At 40.9% G+C, this 10,195-nt stretch overlaps 1 pseudogene; it reads left to right on the forward strand.

Moving 5' to 3' along the window:
* LOC137235653 (nuclear pore complex protein Nup88-like) overlaps nt 1-8,862 on the forward strand; it is a 185,091-nt pseudogene extending 176,229 nt beyond the window's left edge.
* Nucleotides 8,863-10,195: the final 1,333 nt, after the last annotated feature.

Raw genomic sequence — 10,195 nt, forward strand, 5'->3', positions numbered from 1 at the left:
TTAAACCGCACTAAGCCAACTAAATTATATAATTTAGTTACAAACATATACAAGTAGCTAGCGGAGCGTATGCTTCCTTGGTCTCCCCTCTTTGTCATCCCTCTGTCTGGCTCTACGCCCTCTTGCCCTTTATTCAAGATGTGCCTAATGAAATAAATATTTATATTTTAACTACTTAAATCTTGAGCGTATTATGTTTACAGTGTTTATACTCTTTAGCGTTGTCTTTTTTCCTCTTAGTTTTTTCTTTGTCTAATTTAATTGTTGTTGTTTTTTTTTCGTCTTGTCTCTTTATAGCGCCATAAATTTAGATTCTAGCAGCATCCACACCTGGAATTGCGTCAGTTACGCTGGCATCCATTTTCGCCTACGGACTCACATTTGCTGGTTTTACTCTCGGACAATACAATACGGTAAGTGTTGCTATGGATAAAAAATGGTATTGTAATTTTATTTTTTAATCCAAGCATCTAATTTATTGTTAAGTTGGTTGCACTGTGATTAGCTGCAGTGTTAGTGTTTTTAAGATTTTTATTTTTTTTTAAAAAAAATATAAGTTAGAAGTAGATAACAATAGGACATTCGAAATTTATGAAGCATGAAAAATACTTAGCCTGAACAAGCGCGCAGTGAGTCCCTTCTTCTCGGGATTAGATAAAGAAGCAAAACAAGTGGGCCTTGCGGTAAATGAGGAGAAAACTTACATGTGGTTACTAGGTCATGTTTCTGAATTCCATTTCTTTAGCAGCTAGCTTTTCGGGAGCTGAGTATTGAACTCGAAATCTCCAACAATCATAATTTATACTAGTGTAAAGGCAGATGCCTTTATCCACTCAGCCATATGTTGCTTTTGTGTTGCTTTTTTGTTGCTGTTCCTTTATTCGCCATTTAGGTACATACTTATTATATATGCTTTTTTATCCTAATTGTGTGGAATTATAGGCGCGCTCGAAGATGTTGAATAAAGTAATAGCGACAAAAAGGCAACGGATATACATTCGAGACTGAAAAAGTGCTTTTTTGGACTGAGTAGGCAATTGAAAAGAGAAGTCCTCTCTCGACGCACAAAAATCAAGCTTTACAAGTCGGTCATCATACTTGTACTGATGTATGGCTTAGAATCATAGACGATGTCTAGAGAAGATTAAATGGATCTTGAAGTGTTCGAGAGAAAATTTCTCCAGACGATTTATGGTCCTGCCCATAATGCCGACGGCGAGTATCGAAAGAGTTATAACGATGAGCTGTATTAGCTTATCGCGAATGTGACGATAGTAAAAAAAATAAATAAATGTAAGGCGCGATAACCTCCGGAGAGATATAAGGCGAGCTTCTCTTCCAATTTGCGTCGTGCTCCTCTTGATTTTCCCTACAAATTGGCAGAAAGGGACCTACATGTTGTATGCCGACTCCGAACTTCATCTGCAAGGCAGATGAGGTTTCACTGAGAGCTTTTCATGGCAGAAATACACTCGGAGCGATTGCCAAACACTGCCGAGGTGCGACCCCGCTTAGAAAAATTTTCTTCTAATTGAAAAACCGTATTTCTAAAATTTTGATGTTGCTTTGCCCGGGGTGTGAACCCAGGGCATACGGTGTGGTAGGCGGAGCACGCTACCATCACACCACGGTGGCCGCCTTTGACGATAGTGCAGCGAATAAAAGCCAAAAGGCTTCGCTGGCTAGTTCATGCTATGCGAATGGACGAAGACCAAGAAAGTATTTCAGTCGACACTTTGAAGCAGAGGAAGGGGAAGACCTCCACTGAGTTGTGAGAGGCAGGTGGAGGAAGACTTGGCGTCGCCTGATGCCTTAATACTCCCTATTGTCGCCAGTTATCGCGAAATTTGGATAGGATAGGTTAATCGCTCATTAATGATGATAATGATGAAGAGCACTTAGATACTCACATGTAATTAGAATATGTTAGGTAGCCTTATCTCAAGGGCTGCGCTCCTCAGAGTTCGCTACATGAAGTGGTCGCGATGTGTAGGTATCGATTGAGAGCAAAGAGATAATCTTTGCTGTGTTTCTTGGCATAGAAGGGACGATAATTGCTTTTCTCTATGCTTCATTTTGCTTATCGAAACTCTGACAGGTTGAGAAGTTGAAGTTTGAGAACGAAAAATAACAGTGAAGATGGCACAATGGTGAAACTGGTCTGTATGCAAACAAAATTCGATAAGATATGGCGGAATTTTTTTCGAATATACATCAAATGATTCCCACGCTCTTGGTATTTAAGGCCCTTCCTTGAACTGGTCAGGACCTAGTGAGGTTAGACTGCATCCGTGAAGCAGTTCTCCATGAAGCAGTGTCTTTCAGTGTAATTGTACTGGATTTGTATTACGTAAAGCATAAGTAATAAGTCAACTTAACAGGTATAGCTAAGTGCATGTTTATACTGATTACGAATGACTAGTAATGGTATATCTGGTGTGTGTCCCAAGGTGATAAGTAGAATAATGCAAGAAACGTTAGGAAAGCTGGGCGATAGGCGGACACCTCACGGCCCAGCATAAGCTCATCAAAAGCTGAGTTAGGTGGAACATCCGAAAGGCTATTTGCCTTTGAGAACGGAGTTCACAGAGCAATTGTTGACATACTTATTTGCCGACTTTTAGTGGATGTCTCTGGGCTCCCTTCTGTGCTCTTTTTCTTCGTACGGCTGACTTTTTGAGTGCCACATTTCTTCGCAGTGCGTACGGAGTCGACTTTTTAAGTTCCTCGGAGGTATCTTCAATCTGGTTGGTTTTTGCCGCATGGTTTAGTAGCTAGACGACTTGATCCTTATGCGGAAAATGTTGGTGGAACAATTTTATCAAAAAATCTAGACGGATTCTGTTGTAGAAAGCGTTTACAAGCAAGGTCGTCACTAGAGTTTTCCTGAAGAGCCAGGCTATTAAAAGGGGAAATTCTAGCCAGAGTCGTTCTTAAACAGAGATCGACCATTTGTGCGGATGCTCGCTTTTTGATTTCGTTAATTTTTAAAGTCTAATAAAAGTTTTTTAATAATTTTCAAATGTTTCGCTTTGATTTACAGCGTTTACGACAACTCCACTTTACGTCATGTTTGGAAGTGGGTCCAGTACGGATTAAATCCGACTGCAGCTTCAACAGCTCATTTCCAACACCATTCTTCCTTGGCGAGATGTCGGTTGATTTTGACATAGCACCGACGGTATCTTTGAAAGACGAATGCGTATTGAACTCTTCTTCTACAACAACAATAAACAACAAGAGTACAAAAGATGCGCTGAATAACAATCGTAATACAATAAAACTTTAAATGATACAACCACAGAGAGTTTAGTTGAACTGAGTCAAAGTTGTTATAGCAAAAGAAATAAAAATTTTATTTTAGAAAAATTCAGAACGTTGTATTGCGGGAGAATGGCAATATATATGTCCTAATGGCTGGACTTGATAGTTACAAGTAAGTTGTTTCAATATTTACTTCCTTTATTGTTTGACTTCAGACCACCCCTACAAGGTCCGCTTACAATTACACCAGAAAGCGACAATAAGTATGGTTTGGATTCTTGCGCTATTTTAATCATTCCATCATTACCACCTACTCTAATCATTTCCGAATCGAATGGTAATTTACATCACACACTCTTCCTCGAGGCTGAGGAGGTAGAAGAGGTAAGTAATAAAGCGCAGACTATGTTCTGATCCTCGACATATAATATTTCTTTCATTTCCTTGCAGTCCTATAATGAAGTGTACGGCAGCTTGGTCATCCATCCATCCGAGTTCACAGTTCATGTTTTGGAGTTAGGTTTGCCGAATGACGATCCAAAATCGAAGGATATACAATTACCCGATACAATTGAAACGGTGTGTTAAAAACTTTAAATATGTCAATAAGCTTTAAAGCCAAGGCTCCTGCGGAATATCCGGTAAGCCAGATAACAAGTTATATCTACTATAATCACCCGTTTGATTCCATCCCTTAATGTTCAGGAACAATACACCATAGGTTAATTAAATGTTCCTCCGTGAGTTAGGATAAGTTGAAAGCATTCAAAAAGTGCAAAGCCAATTTTTAATTATCGGACGTCATAGGGTACTGCCTTATTTATTTGATTTTTTTGAGGCTTGAAGTTCCTCTTATCAGAAGCACCAGAAGTAAATGGTACATGAGTTATCAAACCTTTTGTAGCCGCCGAAGAATTCGACATGACTTTCGCCAAATTCAATGTATACCTTTCCGTTGTGTTTGGCTGGGTTAGATACATATAACTTATTTAGCCCTGCGAGGAGGTTGCATATCCTAAAGTTTTTTTTCCACTTGGTCTGTTTTTGTACTAATCGACCAGTCACGTGATTGCCACATTGAAACTCCCAATTAAGGAATCCTCTGTATTGAAATATTGCACCTGATAATGTTCTCTTTAGCAATGTTTGCTTCAGTTCAGGGTTAAGACGCTTAGAGCATTTGCGGAATCAAAATATTTCGTTGCCGCCACAGTCGGGCTAGGGTCAAATGGTAATACTACTGGAGCGTAACGCACTGATTTCCATAAATGGAATGCAAATATTCGCCACACTAAGCCTTGAGAAATGTTTACGCAGTTACAACAACAAAAGGAACTTCGAGCGTATTCCGGTATTGTTCTACTTAGGAGGGGTGCCGTATTATGCCGGTTTCGCCCCTAAATGGCGCATTAATCTTATTTAGTAATCTCTCGGGAATTTGATAACAATGGTAGGTATGTATGTATGTTCGCACGCACCGTCTTCTCGGCAGACATACCCATCTCAATTTTGGGGACTCGTTTTAGCATTAAGCTTGGTTGCTTGTCGTAATCTTTAAAGAAAGTCTTTAAAAGTATAGTGATAGTAATTTGAAACGCGCCTGGGGGTAAGAGAGGGAAGCACGTGTCTAGATAGTGTAAGGATTGGATGCTTACGTCGTAGCAGCGCTGGGGCCAAAAACTCAGACTACCCACGGTTCGCACTGGTGTGTCCAGCGTTCTTGATAGCACAACATGGTCCAATGACTGCATCCGTCGGCATGTTTCTTTCGCGGAGACCAGAGTATCTTTGAAAGTGGCATGATCGTAAGGCATGAACTGCATTCACCCGATGTAAGGATCGTATATATTCTATGGTGGCATTAGGTGAACGTGTTGTGGGGTTCCAATTGACGATGGTCAAACAGTCGTTCGTGTCCCAGTCAAAGAGGGGAGAGGGGCATGGACTGCTGCTCCACCTTTTTTCTCTTCCTACCACGGGATTGAACTGGCGGTTTCGTGAAGATCTAACATAGACTGAATGAGTCATTCCACGCACACTGTAGTTATATTAAGCAGCCGTGGAACATGATGTTGGAATTTGGAGCCAACAACAACGAGGCCAAGTCCGGTCAAATCCGTTCTCATATTCCAAATCCCTAATTCATCAGAAGAGTAAATCGGACTTCCCAAGGGGTCACGAGTTGCTATGACCCTACTGCGGTCCTAATATTGTTACCAGGTAAACTCTTACTTATCCAGATAACCATATTTTTGATTGTAAGGTACAAAGGACCAACCCCTATAACAGCAATATCCTTGTGGACCAACTTTTTAAAACGGCCAGCTTCCTTGTAGTTAGAGGATTTCGACGATAATTCGGGAGTGGCCGCATTTCCTTGATTGGACGAGGCACTGTTAATACAACCACATATAATAAGCTGCTTGTCGCTGAAACTGTGCCTTCGATGCCTTGCCTCTTAGGATTATTACCCATTTTTTTCTACGCATTATATTGTTTAACTTTTGTTTTTTCCTTCAGTGATTACATAAACGAGATGCATTACTTTGCTTACCACAATGCCGGATTGCATGCGATCACCATAAACTTCATATCCGAACTACAACGTTTTGCAGAAAGTGATAGTGGTTACTTTTCGTGCTAAGAATATAACAAGAGCTACAAATTCCCTAAATTTTATCTCCATCCCACACAGTCGACGCAGACATCAGCCCTGTGGCAATACCCTCGCATGCCGAATACATCGTTTGTACTAAAATCAATACAAGCGAACGCATCAACGCGGTTCTCGGATTCTTGCTACTCCAAATGCCCTCTGGTATTTTAGTGCTACTCAGCAGCGGCCAAGTTATCAGTCTTAAGCTCATCGTTGATCCGAAAGCTAGTGGAGTCTGTCAAACTTAAAGAGGAAACAGAAAAAATTTTACCTAAATTAGAAGCCAAATCTGAATTTATCGCATGTTAGAACCATCATTTGTGGATCGCATTAAGAATATGCTAAAACGTGATGTTACACAACCCATAATCTCTGTCGATAAGGCAAGTACACCAACACTACAAGAATCGTATGAACTACTCACACAATCCATTGAAGTGCTACGCACACAATATTTGAAACGACACGAACGGGTGCGTGCTGAGATTACGAAACGCATTAACACAATAAAATTACGCAAAGAGCAACAAGAGCGAGAAATTGCTGATTTGGAGAAAGAGCGTGAAAATATACGTGAGACTGCACATCGTTTAGCCGAAGGTTTTGAGGAGATTAGCGAAAAGCAAGAGATCATAACTAAAAAGTGAGTGGATATTAAGTGGAACTTGTGTTCAAACGTTTTTTTTTTTTTTGTCGACAGATGTCAACTTCCTGCACGTCGAGCTCATACCCATCTTCTTACCAATCCGGTTGCTGATAAAGAATTTGCTCAAGAGGTGGAACGTATTAATAGGGAGACTAAAGACTTGGCCAATGCTATGCTGCAGGCTCGTGATGGCATCAACAAACAGAGTTATCATGTAATTGTTGTGAATCTTATGACTAATGGGTTCCAAAACTACTTTCTAATATTCCTACAGATCTCGAAATATAACCAGACAGCTAAGAAGAAAACGTACCATTTACCCGAACGACAGGAGAAAAATATCAAAGAGATTCTAATGCAAATGTAAGTTCAAATGTATAACTGTAGTAGCAGATACGGTAGATGTGCTCTCTTCTGTTCCTCTGTTGTTGTTGTTTTAACAAGATAATATTCTCCGATGATTTAGAGAATAGTTGATGGAGTGGGCAGTCAGTTGCCGAATTTTAATTTGATATCGACTGCTTAGTGAAATACCAACTTGAGCTGGGAGGGACAACTAAGTCAATTGTGGTCACTAGGGCATGCCTTCAAGGGTGTGTACTCACTCGATGACTTATATCCTAACACAACTCTCCTAGTGCCTTTACCCGGAAAAAACACTATCCATGACAGAACCATCACTGGGTGGCACCAAAAGCCCCTTTTCAATAGAAACAAAATACCTCGGAGTTACACTAGTCAGAAGCCTCGCGTGGAATGATCATATAGATGCTAGTTTAAACAAAGCATCAAGAGCTTTCTTCGCCTGCACTCGACTCTATTGCAAAACATGGGGGCTTTCTCTCAAAAGTGTGTACTAGACATTTAATACTGTTTCATGCCAATAGTCATCTATGCTTCCTATGTGTCTTTATCGCTACAACAACAACTATACAGGGCATATGAAAGTAATAGGAGCCTCCCAAAGGCTTAGGGGGCTTAGAATATACCCGCGCATTATATAGCTTCTCCAACTCAATTGTCAACCTCACCTACCCGTGGCGAATCCTGTTTAATTAACAGCCGAGGCTCTGGCGACCCCGAACTCCTGATGGATCTAGGGGGAGTGAGGGTGGTATGGCCCAGAAGGTTTAATGTGGTCGTTCCCGAGATGGTCGGGCTAGTACCTTTATGGTGCTTGTTACCGGAGCGTACCAGGTCTGCATCAGGCAAAGGACCATCAACATCGGTAACACTCCCTAAGACTTTTAAGGAGTGTCCTTATCGCTACAACAACAGCAACAACAACAAAGTAACAGGAAAATTCATAGATAGCGTTCAATAATCCAGAGCCCTTCTGTGGACTCACAAAGCCACATACTAGGGAAGCCATAAGTAACTGGGAAACAAAGCAGTTAATACAACGTGTATTGAATGCCCAGGGCAAAGACAGACCAAATTCTTTCTACTACCAGCAACATGAGGTCGAGCCAAACTCTTTAATATAAGCAAAAAGGCTTACGAAGTCTTCCCCAGCGAGTTAGGGGATTAGAATATACTCGTTACCGGTATGCCTGTTGTGAGAGGCGACTAAAATACCAAATTGATTCAAGGGGTTGCCAGCGAAATGTATAGCTTCTCCAACCCAATTGTCAACCTAACTTGCCCGTGAAGAATCCTGTTTCTTTAGCAGCCGAGGCTCTGGCGACCCCAATTTAATCATGGTAGGAGGTGGGAGGGCGTTATGGACTAGAAGGTATCATATGGTCATACAAAATCGTTCCCGAAATTGTTGGGCTAGTGCCTTAATGGTGCTTGTGGCCGGAACGTACCAAATCTACATCCCGCAAAGGACCATCAACATCAATAACACTACTCTAAACCTTCGGGGAGTGTCCTTAGCGCTACAACAACAACAACGAACTCTCCCTGTCTACCATACACGAAAACTAAAGAGAGCAAATGTTTTATTCACTCTGTGCTTGGTTGCAGTTGTACAGTACGTACTAAAAGTTATTCAAACTGCGAAACAGCAAAGAAAACTTCCGGTAGCGAGTTGCTCACAGCAATACCCTCAAAAACGGTTTTATGGCACTGATGATTGTTCATATTTTTATTTTACTTCATTGTTATTGTTATCAATATGATTACTGTAAACTTTTTCGGCTTTTGTTTTGCAGTGCTGCCGAGGTGGATTTGCAAATTCGTGATGTCAAGCATATCAACCAACAACTTGGAGTTTGAGCTCGTGCTAAGGAAAATGCTTTCATGTTCTAATATTAAAAACAACCATTTTATATATAATAAAGGCAAAAGAAGAAGCCGCTTTCTAAGTTTCCTTTAATAAAAAGTGTATAATATCTTTATTCTTTATTCAAAGTCATTTTAATATAAAATTTACTTTCAGCCAAGCAGCCCCAGTTGGGCGGACATGCCCAATTCCAACTCTTTGTTCTTCATTCGCATCTTGCGTAATCTAGGTAAGCAACGATTGTGATATTTAGGGTCATGGTGGAGAAAAAGAAAGCTTCGCGGAGGAGACTTGCTCGGCTTAAGAACCCAGCGAAGTTTTCAGCGCCCGTTTACCATGAGGTGCGGCTGCAAACGAGCGCCTGTATTGGATTAAGCGGCCAGCTCTACAAATGTGTAACTCGTTATCAATCCCATATGCAATTGTGCCCTTGGAATAGAATTTGAGGTCATGTACCCAGCATTGTTAAACTTGTGAATGCAAAGGCCGCCATACATCGCCATACAGGGAATGCGATTAATGGACCAAAGGAAGGCAATAGGGTCCTGTAACATCTCGCACAATTGCCAGAAAAAGTGAAGCTTAAAACGTAATCGGTGCGTTAGTGCTGTGATAGAAAAAAACGTCACCACCAGGTGCTGTGAACCAAAGCATTGAAATCGCGGTTTTAGATTTTAGCGCTAGGGCTTCTCACTTTGGGTTCTTTAAATTTAGCGTCTTCTGTTACACAAAAAATGTACAATTTCCTACGTACCACATATAAGCGGACATTATAGGACTCCAGCGAGCTCGGAAAATATCGTAATGAGGTGTGCGACAACTGCTTGGAAAAGTTGTGCGCTACGGTTATGCGTTGTATGTGATTCTTATCGTGACGCGAGGAGGAAAACGACTTTCATACTAGAAGAGAAGCTTGAGACGTTGGCTGTAAGGGGTAATGACAAAAAAAATCCGGCGTATGATGGAAGGTTTTATGAATTTGAAGAATTTCCACCACACGATAAAAATTGTCACTGTCGCAAAGCAGCCGTGCTTTTGTGGAGTACAGAATATCAACCTTTTGGGACTCATCGTCTACTACGGCACCGCGTTTGTATTACTTCCGAGTGTCGTTCCAGTGGGTTAATCGGCTTATCGATAACTATTGTCGATTTGTGTATATCTCTTGAGCCAAGCCAAATTGTAAACTTTCCTTTTTTGTAGGTACCCACTTGTGGATTAATCCCCAATTTCACATAAACTTCCTTCATTAACCCTTCAAGGTAAAAATGGGAATTCTCGGTACAGAAATGACCCAGCATATTATTTACCCTATATCTCTCGAACCAAGCAAGATTTTTTATTTAATAATTTGGGAAAAATATAAACAACGTGACATCAGGACGGACAAGGCGACAGC

Source organism: Eurosta solidaginis, unplaced genomic scaffold (genome assembly GCF_040869045.1).
Source record: "Eurosta solidaginis isolate ZX-2024a unplaced genomic scaffold, ASM4086904v1 ctg00001039.1, whole genome shotgun sequence".
NCBI classification, from domain to species: Eukaryota; Metazoa; Arthropoda; class Insecta; order Diptera; family Tephritidae; genus Eurosta; species Eurosta solidaginis.